Source organism: Parasteatoda tepidariorum, chromosome 2 (genome assembly GCF_982258835.1).
Source record: "Parasteatoda tepidariorum strain Cologne lab strain chromosome 2, Ptep-v5.0, whole genome shotgun sequence".
NCBI lineage: Eukaryota > Metazoa > Arthropoda > Arachnida > Araneae > Theridiidae > Parasteatoda > Parasteatoda tepidariorum.
In genome coordinates, this window is record NC_141756.1 from 80,037,337 (window position 1) to 80,057,616 (window position 20,280).

Consider the following 20,280-nt stretch of genomic DNA (forward strand, 5'->3'; position numbering starts at 1 on the left):
AGATAGATAGATAGATAGATAGATAGATAGATAGATAGATAGATAGATAGATAGATAGATAGATAGATAGATAGATAGATAGATAGATAGATAGATAGATAGATAGATAGATAGATAGATAGATAGATAGATAGATAGATAGATAGATAGATAGATAGATAGATAGATAGATAGATAGATAGATAGATAGATAGATAGATAGATAGATAGATAGATAGATAGATAGATAGATAGATAGATAGATAGATAGATAGATAGATAGATAGATAGATAGATAGATAGATAGATAGATAGATAGATAGATAGATAGATAGATAGATAGATAGATAGATAGATAGATAGATAGATAGATAGATAGATAGATAGATAGATAGATAGATAGATAGATAGATAGATAGATAGATAGATAGATAGATAGATAGATAGATAGATAGATAGATAGATAGATAGATAGATAGATAGATAGATAGATAGATAGATAGATAGATAGATAGATAGATAGATAGATAGATAGATAGATAGATAGATAGATAGATAGATAGATAGATAGATAGATAGATAGATAGATAGATAGATAGATAGATAGATAGATAGATAGATAGATAGATAGATAGATAGATAGATAGATAGATAGATAGATAGATAGATAGATAGATAGATAGATAGATAGATAGATAGATAGATAGATAGATAGATAGATTTTTTCTTAGTTAAATATGGATACGGAAAATTTCATGGATGTTCTATATGTTAGGAAATTGTAAATGAATAATCTTTTTTTATATGCATTAAAATAAATGGAAAAGATTATGACCTAAAAGTGTACGAAACAGCAACTTTCTACCTCAATACATTGGTATGTTGCTTGGGAATAATATAAATATATATATGTTTGGTATATTGCTACTAAGTTTCTGTAGAACTGCAGAATTACATAGAAGTCTCTGTGTTATTGTGTATATATATGCACATCTATCAATATAAATGTATACATAAATTGTCATAGCTGAAGAAAGCAGATTTTTTATGTGCTGATTTGGAGGTTAGAACATTATTTATCCTGTCATGTGCAGAAACCTGCCAAAAACTTCTATATATAAATAAATAATTAAATATACCAACGGAACAAGAATGCAGCTAATGGTGAATAAGATACAAAAAAGCTGCGCAGAGAGGGGTGATAAGATTTTCGTTATAAAAAGTACTGCCTAATCCAATCAATCATTCGTATTTTCGACAAGAAGTCACGAAACAATGTAAAAAATTTTTTTAACATGTTTTATCGGAACTATGTATTTCAAACTTCTTATCTTACTTTTTTATGTTTTTGTTCTCGTATTAAATGCATATTTGAAAGCATTTTTCTTGAGTAAATACAATATTTTGTGAATAATCATTACAGTAATATTAAATCAACCGGGTATCCAAGGTTGATATAAATATCTGTCCCCTTTTTATGAATGAGGGAAAAGCAATGTGACAGTTAATAAAATAATATCAAATGAATATCTACAAAAATAAGAAATACATGCGAATTTAATTTGTTGATGATGAAAGTATTAAGTGCTTAATCTTATATATAAGATTAAGCACTTTATACTTGTACGCATATATGCAATGAAACATTCATTAAAATTTTTTTAATAGATTTAAATTTTAACTAGTATAGTGTGAAATAAGACGAATGACTAAATTGAGAATTGTGTAGTTTATCTAAGTACGAATAAAGGTTTTGTTTTTCATAAGAAAAAAGGTTTCAGATATTTGCATTTTACGGAAGATAATTTAGAAAAAAAAGCGTATTAATTGATGTGTATATACAAATATATTACATAGGACACTGTTACAATATTCTACGAGGGTGATATTTTTCGAAGAATCAAATTAAAAGCTGCACATAAAAATGAAAAGATAACAAGTTAAAATAAATATTTTGTAGAACATTTTTGAAGTTTAAATTTGAAATGTATAATTTAAAAGTGAAATGTACAATTTAAATTTAAAATTCATAATTTTAACTTTTTCATTCCTGATTTATTAAAAAAAGGGGGATATTTTTTTTAAAACCACTTGTTTTGCTTTGTTTAAGACAAATAACACGTTATTTTAAATCTTTTATTCCAAAATTTCGATTGCATTTATTTTCTAACTATTCTAATTACCCAACAACTAAATGTTATTTTTTAAAATTATATACCTTTTTTTATACTATAGAGTCCTAAAAAACTTTGGTTAACACAAGCATGAATTAAGAAACAAGTAAAGAAATAAACAATGAGATAAAATAAGAAGTAAATGAGTTGGTAAAAATAAAAGATAATGAGTTGGTTTTAGTTGAGAATAGTGTTTGTTTGTATTTAAGGTTTATGCTAACCCGTTACGGTTATTTCAATTATTTCAATTTATTTTTGCTTTGCTGATGTGTGGTTGATGGGCCAAATAAGTGTTCTTTTTTATTTTTTATTTTTTTTGTACAAAACTTTTTGTTCAGTATAGCTTGATTCGTTACAGTTAATATATATTTTTTAAACTAGTGCAGTGGTCGGATCCGTTCCAGAAATGTTTAATTAAGTTTAAAGATAAGAGGTTATGATAACTATCATCGGCTTTCTTACTTAAAAAGAAAAAGGATGATTTATATACAAATGATTGCAGGGAAGGAAATTACAAGAAATATGAATTTAAATCAACGAATTTTGAAAACAACTGGAGAGATATAAACCTTTTAGCCGAATTATGCACCCTCCAAGTCAAGTGATACTAAGTGATACCAAAATCAAGTGATACTAAATTATGGAGCAAAATAGGATTGCCGTTATCATCTTAAGAACCTGGCATCACTTGAGAAAACTATAGTACTCCAGTGGGTTCCTAAACCACTGAGGAGTTTCAGGCAACGAGAAAACCGACTTACTGGCTAAAAAGGGTGCTTTAATTATGCAAAGAATTTCCCTTTCTATGACCTTCCATAATATTAAAAACCTTATTAAACTATCTATTAAAGCCCTTGCCCAGGATGACCTCTAGAATCGTGTTAAACCCAAACCCATAAATCCCATAAGTCCTAAAAGAATGCCATCCTAAATTTGTGTAATAGTCGAAGGCGTAGAGCAGTGACTGAATTCCACCTAGCTACTGGACTTGACTGCCTAAGAAATTATCTTTATAGACTCAAAATCATTCCTTTCCTGATATGCACTCTGTGCAACTCTGGACAGGTCATGGACTCCGTACATGTACTACACTGTCCTGCTCTATGCAAGACTTTTCTCGCCGAGCGTTATTGGGATGCTAGAGATATGTTAGATTAATGAACTCTGTTTCAGCATTTTTTGTTGTACTCTGTGTTCTTTCTTTTTATTGTTTTCTGTGGTAACAGTTCAAAATCTGCAATTAAAAAAAGAAAGAAAGAAATACATACACACATGTTGTTGGCAAGTTCTTATCACGTCTGAAGGTCACCTCAAGATGGAATCAAATTAACATGTCTTATATACTAGTGAATTGGTATTCAGTATTATTAGTGGTAGATACGCCGCATTAACATATATATATATATATATATATATATATATATATATATATATATATATAAATATATATATATATATATATATATATATATATATATATATATATATATATATATATATATAAATATATATATATATATATATATATATATATATATATATATATATATATATATATATATATATATATATATATATATATATATAATATAATATATATATATATATATATACTATATATATATATATATATATATATATATATATATATATATATATATATATATATATATACAGTGGTGGCCAAAAGTGTGGACACTTTTTGAAAGTTTCATGTTTTTCAACTTTGTGTGCTTGTAGAATATATTAATTTTCACTTAAATACAAACGTTTATATATCAAATTGTAGGTAATTTAATGTAGAATATAATAATAAATACAGTATTACAATATCTGTATTACAAAAAAAGTTATGCAATTAATAGTAAGATCTATCTTAGATTTGCATTTTTCTAAAGTGATACTTACACAATCAATACTTAGTAGGATAACCCTTAATTTTTAAGACAGCTTCACGGCGTCTTTTAGTCGAGTGGATGAGTGTTTGGAGTTCTTCTTTCGTAATCACATGGTGCCAAGAATCAATTATAGCTTCACTTAGTTGTCTTTCATTGGATGGACGTTTTTTTCGTACAAGAATTTTCAAGCGTCGCCACAAATCTTCAATTGGATTGAGATCAGGGCTGTTTCCTGGCCTTGGTAATATATCTATGCCTTTATTCTGAAAGCATGCTTTGCATACTTTTGATGTGTGGCATGGAGCTGAATCCTGCTGAAAAATAAATGGTTCGTTGTTGGGGAAGAGATCCCTGATGGAAGGTATCAATTTTGGTTTCAGGACAGTTTCGATGTATTTTTTGGCATTCAGGATGCCAAATCAGGCCGGAAAAAATGCACAAGTGCTACTGCCGATAGAAAAATTAAATGGCTATGCCTTCAAGATAGAAAAATGTCATCAGAGACCATTAGATGTGAAATGAATGCAGCTGGTATTGCAGTAAGTTCACAAACAATAGGAAGAAGGTTATCAGGATTTGGACTAGAAGCTAGAATTCCAAGGAAAAAACCATATTTAAATTAAAAGCAACGCGAAAAACGAGTTAAGTGGGCAAAAGAACACATTAAATGGTTAGAAAATCAATGGAAGCAAGTAATCTGGAGTGATGAGAGTAAAATATCGCTCTTTGGAAGTGATGGTAGAAAATACGTGAGACGTAGAGTAGGTGAAGCGCTTCATCCTGATTGCATTGAAGCAACTACAAAAAATCCAACAAATGTCATGATTTGGGCATGTATATCTGCAGACGGTGTGGGCCGAATTCAAGTGATTGATGGCATCCTGAATGCCAAAAAATACATCGAAACTGCCCTGAAACCAAAATTGATACCTTCAATCAGGGATCTCTTCTCCAACAACGCACCATTTATTTTTCAGCAGGATTCAGCTCCATGCCACACAGCAAAAGTATACAAAGCATGGTTTCAAAATAAAGGCATAGATATGTTACCATGGCCAGGAAACAGCCCTGATCTCAATCCAATTGAAAACTTGTGGCGACATTTAAAAATTCTTGCACGAAAAAAACGTCCATCCAATAAAAGACAACTTATTGAAGCTATAATTGATTCTTGGCACAATGTGATTACGAAAGATGAACTCCAAACACTCGTTCACTCGATGAAAAGACGCTATGAAGCTGTCTTAAAAATTAAGGGTTATCCTACTAAGTATTGATTGTGTAAGTATCACTTTAAAAAAATGCAAATCTAAGGTAGATCTGATTATTTGTTGCATAACCTTTTTTGTAATACAGATATTGTAATACTGTTTTTATTTTTTAATTCTACATTAAATTATCTTCAATTTGATATATAAACATTTGTATTTAAGTGAAAATTAATATATTCTACAAGCACACAAAGTTGAAAAACATGAAACTTTCAAAAAGTGTCCACACTTTTGGCCACCACTGTATATATATATATATATATATATATATATATATATATATATATATATATATATATATATATATATATATATATATATATATATATATATATATATATATATATATATATATATATATATATATATATATATATATGTAAAATGATGCAGTCGGACCGAGCAGGAAAACAGACACAGGATTTTAATTAAATCAGAGTAACTTTTATTTGATCATTCTCAGTTGAGTGGGAGCGAAGAAGTGATGTTTACTCCATCAGCAAACAGTCTTTCTGGTAGGAAAAATCTTGCAAAAAATCCTAAAATGTCTCTATTTAGGGAAAAGAGGGAAATCTCAGAAATTGCAATAGGTTAATGAACTTGCTCGAGTGATTCCCACGGCTTAAAAGGGAAAAAAGATCTTTATTTAAATGTATGCATACTTTGGCTAAAAATAGATTTAGAAACAGGATGTGGCTTTTAAAAGTGTGAGAAAGTATTTCAAATAGAATAATTAATTAGTAATAAAGTAGGAGTTGTTTTATAGCAAAGAAACTAACATAAAGAGATTAATAAAAGCTTTTTATGTTACATCCCCCCTCGCCGAAAAATTTTGACTTATATCTAAAATTTTTTAAAATTATCCCTTTGCAAAACTTTCCCTATGATGACACAATTAAAATAAAAAAATAATAATAATATTTGTAATATCAACAAGATATAAAGTAACATGAATTATAAAAATTACACATTTGTACACAAAGTAAAAAAAAATTATTATCACTTTTTTTTTTTTTTTTTTTTTTTAAAGTGATCTTTTTTTTTTTTTGTAAAGTGTTCTTGATAATCACAGTAAATAAAGTTATTCCTCATACTAACATAATTAAAATAAACTTTTCACTTCAGACAAGAAAATCTATAAAAAATTTCTAAAATATGTAAATATTCATATTCAACAACATGAAAGTTAAAAAAAAATATGAAAATGCAAGTGATCTGAGCTATAAAAATACAAATTGACACTTTTTAACAAAAAAAATTTCAATATAAAATGTTAAAAAAAATTGACACAATGGTCTTTAATCTGAAGTTTAAGACTTCAGTGTTATTAGGGGAAATTGTTTTGCTGGATTAGGGGCTGTATTCCCCAAAAGGAGGAAAACAGTCCCTAGTCCCAACAATGATGTGCTGGAAGATCCTAGTTTCAACAAGATGCATAAGTATTTATTTTTTTGGTTTTCACCACAGAGAAAAACTACCATCGCCCCATATCCTACTAGATTTGGGTAAACGTTGAACTTGAAGAAAATTTGAAAGGTCGGATCTTCCAGAAAAAAGGGGACCGCATGTTCCATTGAACTATGTGTATTATTGTCATATTTGGTATTTAATTTTATTTTCGTGAAACAAAAAAAAATTGACACTGGTAAATTTGATGGTTATTTTACCCTTTGAGGTTCAACTTTTATTGTCTCTATATACTATTTATTTTTAGCAAAAATATCTGAAAAATTTCTTAAAATTCCTGAAGCTGGAAATTTTTTTCATCATCCTGAATTTGCATAATTCCGTCAACATGATTTTGACAATGCGGCCCCACATTATCACAATCAGTCTCAAGAACACTTGAAAATTCAAGATTTTTTCAGTTTTGCTATTTAAATCTTTATATTTAGTCCATCTTTCGTTTTATTTTTCTTTAAACTCACTTTGTTAACATTTTTCTTTTTACTATTCTTTTTTTTTATGCCCTAATTTTTATTTTCTTCCTTTTGTTTACTATTATTTGATTTAACATTTTTTCTTTTATTTCTACTTTCCTTATTTTTATTCTTAGCTTTATTTTCTTTATTGATATTTTTGTTGCAATCATTAACCTGGATTTCAGGAGAAATGTGTAAAGACAAGTTGCTTTTATAATCCGAAAAAGTGATCAGTTTTCTCTGATTTTGCATTACAACTCGTTTAACACAATCTATCACAAATTTAAACCCATTACATTCCTTTAAACCCAATATGGCATAAGGTAGATCAGTATTTAAAATATAAAATTCCACTGACCTAGCTATATTTCCAATTTTTAAATTTAAAGTACAAGTGTGGTTAAGTTGCAAAATACCTTTTGTTTGCTTTACATTAACAAAGTTTTTTCTTTCTTTTTGGACATTAAGTTTCTCAAAAAACTTTAGTTGGGATGATATTTAGAGTACTACCTGTATCAATATTTAACAAGATAGTTTTATTTGTCATATTCGGGTGTTTGTCACTTTTATAGTTTTCATCTTTATTTTGTATGTATCCGGATACTATTAATTGTCAATTTTGTGGTTGGTCACTTTCTTGTTTAGGCTGGGTTTGATTCTCAGCCATAAAAGAATTAGGTTTGTTTATACAATTTTGGCCCCAATGATAAGCATTGGTTATACCAAGCTTATCACAGTATTTACATGTCTTAGGAGGCAACTCCTGGGAAGCCTGGGCGAAATGACTAGTTTGTTGTTTATTTCTTTGAAACTTTTCATTTTGAATTCTAGGTCTAAATTGGGATTGTTGGTTATAACTTTGACTAGGCCGGGAAAAATTTTGATTTTGTCGAGGATTATAATTTGGATTACCTGAGTTGTTAAAGAATGGCCGCCTTGGTGCCCAGCCTTGATATTGTGGTCTATACCCATTAAATTTGGATTCTGGTAATTTTTGTTTAGTTACAGTTTGGGGTAAGACCGTAGGTACATCATGAATTATTTTCGAAACAATAGTGAGCCATTCAATTGGGGTTTTAGGTTCTTTTAAAACCAAAAGTGTTTTGATTTGGTGGGGCAAACCAATAGATAGACCCTCAATTATATGATCATTACTTAAATTTATTTTTCGACCCAACTCTACCTTTTCGGTAAAATATGAATTTAGGTCTTTAGCTTGACCGGAAAATTTTAAATTTTGAAAATCATTAAAGCCAAAGGGAGGTGAAAAATAATGCTCTCTAAAAATTTCAACTATTTCTTGATATGAATTACAATTAAGACAGTTATTAATATACAATTTCAAAGCTGAACCTTTAATGAATTTTTGAAAATTTCTAACTTTCCATTCGTCATTACATTTAGCATCTAGAGTTTGTTTTTCGAAATGTTTGAGCCAGGATGTGAATTGAACACCAATGTCAGGCTCAAAGACTAGTATGTCTGCTTTTTCCTGTACACTTTGATCCATACTTAATTTTTGTAAATTATCACTCAATTCTTTTTCAGAATTATCTGTATTGCTTTTAGCGTTTTCATCCATGTTAAAATTGTAGTTTTTGCCACTCCGTAAGGGCATTCAAATACCCAAAATAAATTTCATTAACTAAATATAACATTTAAAGGAAAAAAAAAGTTAAATTTATGAATAGCACATATTTTGCTTTTTTAAACACCATAATAAAAAAAAATTTAAATTTTACTTCTACAATCAATATAATATACACTGTGATATATAATGCAATATAAAAAGTGATTCCTTAAATAATAATTAAAACTATAATCATACTGAATCATAAGTGGAAAAAAAAATATGTGATAGCACTAAATTTTAATATCATTATTTAATTTAAACAAATAATATTATAAACCATTGAATAATAGCATCAATAAATGGAACTATTATCAAAATATAAATATTAATAGATAAATATAATATTACCGGAATAAATATTTGGAACAATAAACATAAAATTATATGTTCCTACTTCAATATATGAGCGTAAATGATTCAAAAGTATTCACGTTTAAAAACTTAAACTTTTGAGAGTAAATACCAATCACATCTGTAATTAATCACCAATAAATCACTTCTAATATTTGATGAATCACGCGCACACGCGAGCGGAATCATAGCTACCACTTGAGATCACATTTTTGGTCATCTTCCGTTCAAGGAAACACAGAACACTCGAGAAAATCGCCAGAAAACGAAATCAATTCGATCATATGCTGAACCTTTATCAATCCTCAATGAGACCGACAAGCAGCAAGCAAGTAGAGCAACACAGCAAGCACTTGCTGTAAATCCGCAAGAAGCTAATTGTTGATGGTAACACACGGTAGGCGAAAACGAAACCAAAACAGCGAAGACATCAATTCTTTAACGGCGATTCCAGTACAACGGTGTAGAGGCAACGTCTGGACCCATTATGAAGGAAAGTCCCGAAATTCTCATTCTTTTAGTCAGGATATCTGTTTCACGATCAACGCCGGCATCTCCTAAAACTTCATTCCATTATTTTCTTCTTTCCTTTTATATTTATATATTTTTTACTTATTTGAAAAAAGCATTTTTTTTTTAATGGAGCCAGTGAAAAAAAAAAGTGCCAAACCAACTGCAAAATTTATCCTGCCGGCTTGTAAAATGATGCAGTCGGACCGAGCAGGAAAACAGACACAGGATTTTAATTAAATCAGAGTAACTTTTATTTGATCATTCTCAGTTGAGTGGGAGCGAAGAAGTGATGTTTACTCCATCAGCAAACAGTCTTTCTGGTAGGGAAAATCTTGCAAAAAATCCTAAAATGTCTCTATTTAGGGAAAAGAGGGAAATCTCAGAAATTACAATTGGTTAATGAACTTGCTCGAGTGATTCCCACGGCTTAAAAGGGAAAAAAGATCTTTATTTAAATGTATGCATACTTTGGCTAAAAATAGATTTAGAAACAGGATGTGGCTTTTAAAAGTGTGAGAAAGTATTTCAAATAGAATAATTAATTAGTAATAAAGTAGGAGTTGTTTTATAGCAAAGAAACTAACATAAAAAGATTAATAAAAGCTTTTTATGTTACATATATATATATATATATATATATATATATATATATATATATATATATATATATATATATATATATATATATATATATATATATATATATATATATATATATATATATATATATATATATATATATATATATATATATATATATATATATATATATATATATATATATATATATAAATATATATATATATATTACTTCTTTTAAAATTCCTTAAATTACAAAATTGAAGAGGTAACTTCTACTGATAACAGTCTTTACAATACCTTTTTAAACCTGAATATCGCTTTTTGAAATTTTATAAGTGGTTTTCTTTACATTCATTAGAATTTCTATAAAGGTTTTGTACTGACTCTAAATGGGTAATACTACACTAAAGTATCGTAAAGAAAATTTTTTACCTTCACATTTTTGAAACAATTTACAACTTTTATGGTTAAAAAACCATGAATTCAAAGCCATACGGCTTTTTACTAAACGACTTGGCCTTTTGTTGGGTAATGGGCAATCGAACAAGCTTGTGGTTGAGTTGCGTTTTATCAAATGAACCTTATAATGCTGTGCAATTGGTAGTTTCACCTATTGTAAGAAATCGGAAATACTGGACTTATTTGTGTTAAGCAGCTTTATAATGCTGCCATCAATGCGTGAATGAGAGTATCATATTGTAATCGTCCAGGGTCAAAAAATGGGCAGTAAAGGACATTTTAAACTATATGCGTTGAAAAGAATATCAGAAATATTGTGGTATCAATGATGGGACTCATACCTCCGTTTTATGGGCAATGAAATTGACAGATTAGCCCTCTCGTCTATAATACGTACTTAGCTGCAAGGAACATTAGGTGGGCATGGGCTATATTAGGTGAGCCTAATTGGTGATAAAACTATGGTTGTTTAGCCATATTTAGTGAAAGCAATTAACAAACGATTTTCTTCGTGTTAGCAGTTTGAGTACAATAGTATTTATGGTTATTTAAAGATTGTGTTTTAATATGGTGAAATAACACTTAAATAAATTGTTATTTAACTATTTTTTTCCGTGAAATTTTGAACTGTGCACAAACAAGCATTTCAGTAATTGTAAAAAATGCATAAAATGCTTTTATTTTTTAAACCACAAAATTCACATAATTCCATTTAAATTATTCAAGAAATCATTGATTTTTTTATGAACCACGAATCCTCCATTTTGCGCGATTCGTTAGAGTATAAATAAGAAATACTTTTAGCGTAAAAATGATTCGATATCTTTCAACGATTATCGCACCAACGATCTACAGAAAGAAACAAAACTGAAACAAGATAAAAAGAAACAAATAATTTATCACTTTTATCTGACTCATCCTACCATTAAAGTTACTACAACTGCTCTGAAACTGAATTCCAATTGGATTGCTTTCAGCCGGACGAAATGTCTATTTCATTCCTTCGACCACCCCCACCTCAAGACAATTTTTTACGACTCGTAGAAAATCTCTTTCTTTTCAAACGACTCTTCAGGAAGTAATTTTTTGTCAATATCCATTGATTAGAATTTCTTTTCCATCTTAAGGTGCTCATATCCCTCTTTCAAGGAACTATTTAGATTGATTTATATTCGCGGAGGCGCTTACATTAATCGAAATACAATGGAAGAAACGTTCAAGCCGATAATAAGGTTTCGCTTTGGCTGTACTGATGAAAATGCGCGGCATGTCTATTCGCGGCATTCAAAGATATTTATTTGCAAATAAGTATCCCAATATCTTTTTTAGTGCATTTGGAATCAATCTTTCTATCGATAGCTATATATTGAAGCCCATGGTAAATACTTTGTGATCAATAAGAAATCATAAATTATTTAAGTGATAGTTTTTTTAAGCTTGATTCTATAAAGAAGTAATGCATGGAAAAAAGTATCTATATAAATAAGTATCTATATAAAATATCTAATATAATAAATAAATATCTATATAAAATATCTAATCTAATAAATAAATATCTATAGAAAATATCTATTATAACTAAAAAAAAGAAAAGAAATCGTTGCATCGTATTGTGGGGAGAGTAGTTATCGACAATGTCAACCTTCATCTATGAAAAGGTACCCCAACATAGAATCGAGTTAACATGTCTTATATACTAGGGAATTGGAATTGTATTTTTGTAGTGGTAGACACGTACAGTATCAAATCAGCAAACATCGTTACTAGATTTCGATAGTCGCAGCGATATTTTTGTTAAGTCAGTTCCACGCAAAAGTACTTCGTAACAAAGTATTAATGTCCATCTTATGGTGATGCCACACAGCAACGTTTTTAACGGTTGACAAAAGTGAAATAGATGGTGAGCAAGTGATCAAAGTAATAATATTATCAATGGAAATTCTATATGACTCAACATGATTAAGTTATGTCCAAACGGAGGTGCTTTTTTAGGCTAAAATATGCATATCGGTTCAAATAGTTTTTAATTTTTGCTGTATGAAAGGTATGATGTATCAATAAATTTAGATTATTTTTGGAAGAAAGTTTTTGAACAAATTTTAGAATTTTTTTCTACATTGTTGAGCTTCCATCGCTAAATTAGGGTCGATAACAAAAAAGAGTCCAAGTCACTTATAGTAAAAATATACTTATGCCTGTAAAACTATCATGACTTTTCCGTTTTGAACTTCAAATAAGGATCGATATCACTGTTCTTGATTATTCCATAAACAACTTGCAGAACACAAAATGACTTATTTTACAGTTCTATTTACAAAAATATAAAATACTAGCTTCATCAATAAAACTCAAAGCACTCAGAGATATAAAATGGTGTAAATATAAATATATTAATGCTCAAAAATAAATAAATATAAAATCAAAGCCGAACGAAAGAACAAGCTAAAAAAGGCAAAACAAACCGTTACTATGGCAACTGAATTTTATGAACTAGATCAAAGTTAAAAATTAAGCAGACGATAATTCTCAACAATGAGCATAAGATTGCTGGTCAAATTCAGCTTAAAATATAAGTCCACCTACCATAAATTATCGTTATAACTGTAAACGCTTTCTTCAATTCACATTTTGATGCAGTTTGAGACTCAGGAGATTTCTTTGTCGAATTTATGTGAACCGTTGAACAAGATAAAATAGCGTAAGTCTGTTGATTAGTAAGAGAGTTACGTGGGATTCAATGTATAAAAAAGTTTGAAAGATATGATGTTAGGGGCTGTCTGGATCTGAACCGAAGACTTTTGTTTCCATAGTCTGATGATGCAGCCAACATGAGAAAGGCAGCAGATTCCAGAATTGAGTTCGAAAGTTTCATACAGTGCCCATGCAAATAACAATCAAATACAGTAATTTTGCTGAAGTTCGTTATAATTACGGGCATTGAATTTGTTTTCTCAAAGAAGTTCAGTATTAATTTAGTTATAAATTAATCAACTTATTTACAATCGGTTAAATATTCTATGACTACTTTTTTTTCCTAGGAATCTCGCTTGATTTTGAATGTTTGATAATGATTTGCTACTATTATTATTATTAATTGTGATTATTTGCCCCAAATGAACTTAAGCTTTTCACTGGGTAAATATTAACCATTTTAGATACAGGTGGAGATTTCAAACCTTATCTGGCTTGATTGTGAAGTTAAATTATGTTTCAAACTTTTAGATGATACGAAACTTTGAAAAATCATTAATTTTTCAAAAAAGGTTTTTATAAAGAAAATAATGATCATAATTAAAACTTATTTTCAATTTATGATACAATTTTTTATCAATTTTATATATATATATATATATATATATATATATATATATATATATATATATATATATATATATATATATATATATATATATATATATATATATATATATATATATATATATATATATATATATATATATATATATATATATTGAAAATATATTAAAACCGGAAAACAAAAAAATGACAAGATATAATCTCTTCATCAGCTCCCACGATTATATCTGCAAAAATGAGTGCTTTCTAATATTGTATCTATGTAGCAGAAACAATATAGTGTAAGGCGCACTCGTGATATATTTTTTACTTAATGTGTTCTATTTTGTTTAAAGTTTTTTGAGTGCTCCTCTTACTATTGTATTGATATATTTTGATTCCAGCTATATTGATACAATATTAGAAAGCACTCCTTTTTACTGATATAATCACGTGAGTTGATGAAGAGATTATATTTTTTCATTTTTTTTGTTTTCCAGATTTTTAATATTTAAATACCAATTATTTTAAATGATTAATATAAATTTATAAGCCAATTATTTACTTTGTATTGAAGATTTTATAAATCCGATTTTGGAGTTTAAGCCGTGAGTTACTTCGTGAGTAATAGACACACACAAAAAAAACTTGAAAATTAAAAAAAGTTTATATTTGTTTATTTGTGTCAACTGTCCGAAGTATTTTCGAATTACTTTTTGCTAAAATGAATTTTCTTTCCTTCTATTTTACAGTTTTTGTTTAATTAATTGAAAAAGTAGTTACATAAACGGCATGAATTGCGAAAATTAATAATCAAGGTCGTTATATATATCCTCATTTCTGTATTGCTCATTTTAAAACATTCTTCTAATAATATTTAAGTAGGCTGAATCTAAGAAAATTATAAGCAAAAAAATTGTTCCCTCAGCAATATGCAAATATAATTACTACTATACTAAATTTTAATTTTATCTAAAAGACAGTAAGAAAAAAGGACTTTCTTGTTAATCTTATAATATTTCAAGATCAAACTAATTACATTATTAACGGTTCAAGTTTTTCAACTATGATAGGAAAATGCATAATAAAATCCAAGATCTTCAGTAATTAAAATCAGCTGGAGTTCAAAATAGTTTATTTATGTATTTTGCAACGTGACTTAATCTCTTAGAATAAGGAAGATGCTAATAAAACATTAAGTTTTTAAGAGCCGGTTAAAGTTAATTAAATTCCTCTGAGATCAATAAACTGAATTTTCGATACGGTGCACTTTATTTTTTATCGTAGTCCTAATATTTAATTTTATGGCAAACATACGATCTTTTAAAATATGCACGGTAATCATTTAATTAGAATTATTAAAGTATCTCTAATTAAAGCACAATTTATCAGACATTTATGACTTATTGGAAGTTGATAACTTCACTATTTATGACTAAATATGCATAAAATATAAATTTTTATTCCTTATGCTTAATTTAGTTTTAATTAAAAATGCAGTTAATTTCTCTAAGGAAAATAAATTGATTTCATTTTAAAATTTATGCATTGAATTTGACGTTTGAAAAGCATATATAAAATATAAATGAACAGTTATTTGTCATCCAATTTATTATTTTATTCATTTGATTATTTACTTTCAAATTAAAATTTTAAATGTGACGCCTATTTCTAGGATTTGTTTTTGAAAATATCAAAAGATTAAAGTAATTTATAATTATTCAGATTATTCTTATATAAAGTGAGAATATTTTAAGACGTTTGGGATATCATTACGTAAAGTGCGTTTGGAATGCATTTGGTATGCATTTGGAATGTCGTTATTTCTGAATGCATTTTGAAATTTTTTAATGAAAATGCAGCTAGAATTTAACTAAAAAGGAATTATTTCCTGGAAGCAAGCGTCTCCACACGGATATTTTTTTTTCTCCACAAGGGGAAAAAAAAGTAAAGTATCCGTACTGTACTGTAAAGACATTTCAGGTAAAAAAAAAACCATAATTCTCGTTATAAATCCAAAGTATACAGTATTTTCAACCATACGTTTAGTTATTTTTTCGTTCATATGGTAACGGCTTTACCGCAAATTCTGGTTTAAAAAAATTTAGTTCCTTATACCACGCATTTAGTAAAAAATAAATTTAATTAAGCTGAATAAATATTTTTTCTGCCATGCTCTAAGGTATTGTGGCAAAATTGCCCAATTTTACCACATTAGTCGAATTTGATCACATATTATAAAAATATATTTCATTGTTAATTTTATGAAAATCATTATCAAAACACTTCAGTCAAAATTACCGAGTTTTTTAGCATTCCCGTTGAGTCAAATCTGGTAAATTTTTAATATTCTATTAGTTGTCGCCATACGATTTTTTTTAGTACGCTCACTCTTGTTATACATGGAGTCTTAGAAACAGAACGAAATGAATCACATTTCTTCTATTTAACATTAAATACGTCCTGTTATTTTTAAATCTGCCTGCTTCTGCGTTTTTTATTTAGCTCATGTTAGAAAACCTAATCATTGATTTAAAAAAAAAATTCCATTTAGATTTAAATCAAATCGAATTTTTTTACGAAATATTTGGCTCATGCAAATACTATAGTTAGTAATAGTATCCTTTTTCGAATTCTCGCTGACGTATTCATCTAGGGCATGCTACATTTTGAATTGCAATAAATAAATTGAAATTTCCCTTAAACAAACAACAAAGTTTTTTGTCAATTTTTTTTCACTTTAGATTAGGAAGATTGCATAAAATTCGAAAGTAGCTTTAACCCGGGCAACAGTGTAAGACTGATTTTAATGTCAGCAATAATCTTTATCAGAAAGTCCAACAAGGTTTATAAATGATCACCCAAAAAGCCATGCAAGCTTAAAATAAATGTTAAATTTAACGATGCCACTCAACGCACTATAGGGCTTGCATTAAACTTACATAAACAACCTTTTAAGATCGAGATTAAATCTGCTTTTGCAAAACAAGGTTAGAAAAATCATCTGGATACGAAGATGAATCATTATTCATAAACTAAAAGTAGAAAGAATTCTCAAACCGAAGATATATTCACCTTTTCAAGGTTTATTTAAGATTTTATGACTATTATGGGGACAAGGTTTATTTGTGCTGGCTTTTATATACTTTCTTTAAATCTTCAAAAGTTAAAATTGAAAAAACTCTCTTAAACTTGTTAATAACAATAAAAATTAATAAACTTAATGGAAAGAACACCGGAAGGAACAAAAAAAGACGAATTTACTTTCTGTACTTGCTTATCGGTCTAATTACATATAGATTTATTCCTTTTCTATAATTCATATAAATTTAAACAACATTAAGTTTTTATGTATGAAGACTTTATGTGTGCAAAATTTGCTTCCGTGTATGTTGGATTAAGCTGAAATTTTTACTATTAAAATCTCTGTCTGTCTTGGGGCTGTAGACAAATTTGATTTGTGAAGACAGCACTGCTGTTTAACTGAAAAATCAGCGTAAGCGACAAAAAATTCAAAATTGAGATTCAGATATATGGCATCTTTGTATGGTAAGATAAATATTGCAAATTTATTTTTCAAAAATAAATTTTTATCAGTTTTTTGACGTTTTATTTTAGATTTCATATCATTAGCAATGGAAGAAAACTAGCTGTCTTTCCACTTTTCACAGAATCAATCGTAAAACACTAGCGTTGTTTTTTTAATTTTACAGTTCAGCGGCTTTAAACAATTCGCTCTCTGGTATTTTCTTAAATGAATTAAAAAATCTTGATTCTTGTCTTTTTTGTGGAAATAACAAATTTTTAAAAGAAATAAAATTTTGCATCCTAACTTCAACCAGATACAGCCAAAAGGAAGATTTCTTTAAAAGAAATTATAGCTAGTAGTTAAGGGTTAGTGGATTGCAAATTAGCTACCGGTATCATGTGCGTGCACCTGCAGATCATGAGCTCGATATGTATCTATCTAATAGAGTATAGGTGTTCAGTGCATTTTTTTAAAAAAATTTTTTTTAGATTTGTTATACTTATTAAATAACAAGTAGGAGAAACATATAATATACATACATATTATCATACATATTTGAGGATACATACATAGTTGCAAACACAGTCTTTTTAAGTTTAAATTGGTTAGAAAATAACAATTTCAAAGCTAGAAGAAATATACGTTTTAAGAAGATATAATGACACTCGTGAGAGTGTAGCTTGGTTAGCAAAATAAGTAAACAGTAGAAGAAATTGTTATGTTCCACAAAATATCATTTTGTGAGTATTTCTTTTCCTTCAGTGTAAAGCCAAAATTCCCTACAGAGTTTTAACAATATTTGGAAATTTCTTTTTCATGATTTGAAGAGTATTTTCAGCTTTTAAAAATGAAAGAAAAAACAAACAAATTTAATACTTTTTCTAAAGTATTTTTTCGTTTTTCTTTCGTTCATAATATGCTTTTTTATACGGTTATATACCTTATTTGAAATTCTTATCGGTATTTCGTTTCAAATAAAAGAAATTTGCTTTTAAATGACCAATATCAATAGAAGTCGGAATTTTTATAATATCCAGGAAAATTATATTTAAAACCATGATGAAAATTTAGATATATTTTTTTCTTGAAATTATATATTTTTTCTTTTTGAATAAATTAAAACCTTTTTTGTGAAATAATAAATAGTCTTATATTTCCAATATAAAGAAAAACTATAGTCTTGCAATCTTACAATTCCAATAATAGTTTCAGTCTAAATGCTGAAAATTGCATATTTATGGAGTTTATTATAGATCACCAATGAATATGAGCAAGATATGATAAGAAACATTCAATCTTAACTTTGACAAATATAATAATTTTTCCTAAAGTTTTCAAGCAGTACATTAAAATAAAAATACAACACTCCGAAAGCTTTACTTCTTTTCAAATATTATTGAGGTAGAAAAATGAACGGCGATTGCGCCTATATTTAAATCTTCAACTCCTCAGTTTATTTCTTTCGTTTTAAATGTTTTAAAATAAATAAACCCTGCAAGTTATCTTCCTTTGTTTATTAATTCAAGCTCGCCGATTTTAACTTAGCAGAATAAAATCTGAATTATTCAAACGTTAATCAGAATAGCTACAATGGATAAAACCACATACTTTCCAAACGCAATCAACCACGAAATTTAATTAGAAATCATTTGTTAACATAATTTTTATTGTATGGTTCATTACAGTTGTTTCGGTTAGGAGCTAATAGAATTTTATTACTGAATTATTTTTTTTGAAAGCAAGCAATATTTGTATTTCATCAGTATTTTGTTTTTAAAATCATTAAAGGCAAAATTTCAAACTATCATAGTTATTATAATAACACAAATTTTAATAAAATAAATTTAAATTTAGTAAAAATATTTGTCCCAGAATAATTGTTTCATGATATGAATAAGCTTCGCAAAAAACTATTGCTTAAATATCAAACTATAATTGGAAAATAATTTGAATGTTTTTTCAAAATATGACTTAATTTAATTTTCAAATGTAATGTCTTAATTTAATTTTTAAATAATGTGCTTCATTTTGCTAACTTAATTAAATAATTTGTGATGAGATATCTAAAGATTTAAAAAGGAAAAGTTTTTAAAATAGTTTTTGAAAAGTATCTCTTAATCCTAAATGTAAATATTTTCTTTATTGTTATGGAATTTTCAAATTCTTCGAATTTGTTTTAAAGTATTGACACACTAATCGTAGAGGATACTCGTAATGAACGATTTTTTTAATAAAAAAACGTGTGTCGTGTAACTTATCTCTGGATAATTTGTTTTGGAATTTAAAAAAATATACGTGTACAAAGTATACGTGTACAATTTCTTTAAGATAAGCATTTAAGAAAAATCCCTTTGATTTTAGCTATTTTCTAGATTTTAAAGCTAGTTTGTGAAAAAAAACTTAAATTTAGTATTTTTTTTTTTGGTTTAATATAGAAGCTGAACATGCCCATGCCTTGTTAATATGAACACTTACTAGCTGCATTAAAAATGCACAATATAGTATGGCGCTGTTGTATATTAAAATGTATATTACAATCGAATAACGCAGAACATTGTAACACTTTTTAGGAAATTCTGGTTTTAAAAATTATAGTTCTTATTACCAAACATTTAATAAAAAATTCAAAACTTAAAAGTTAATTTAACAAGTAAGTGGTTCTTATGATATGA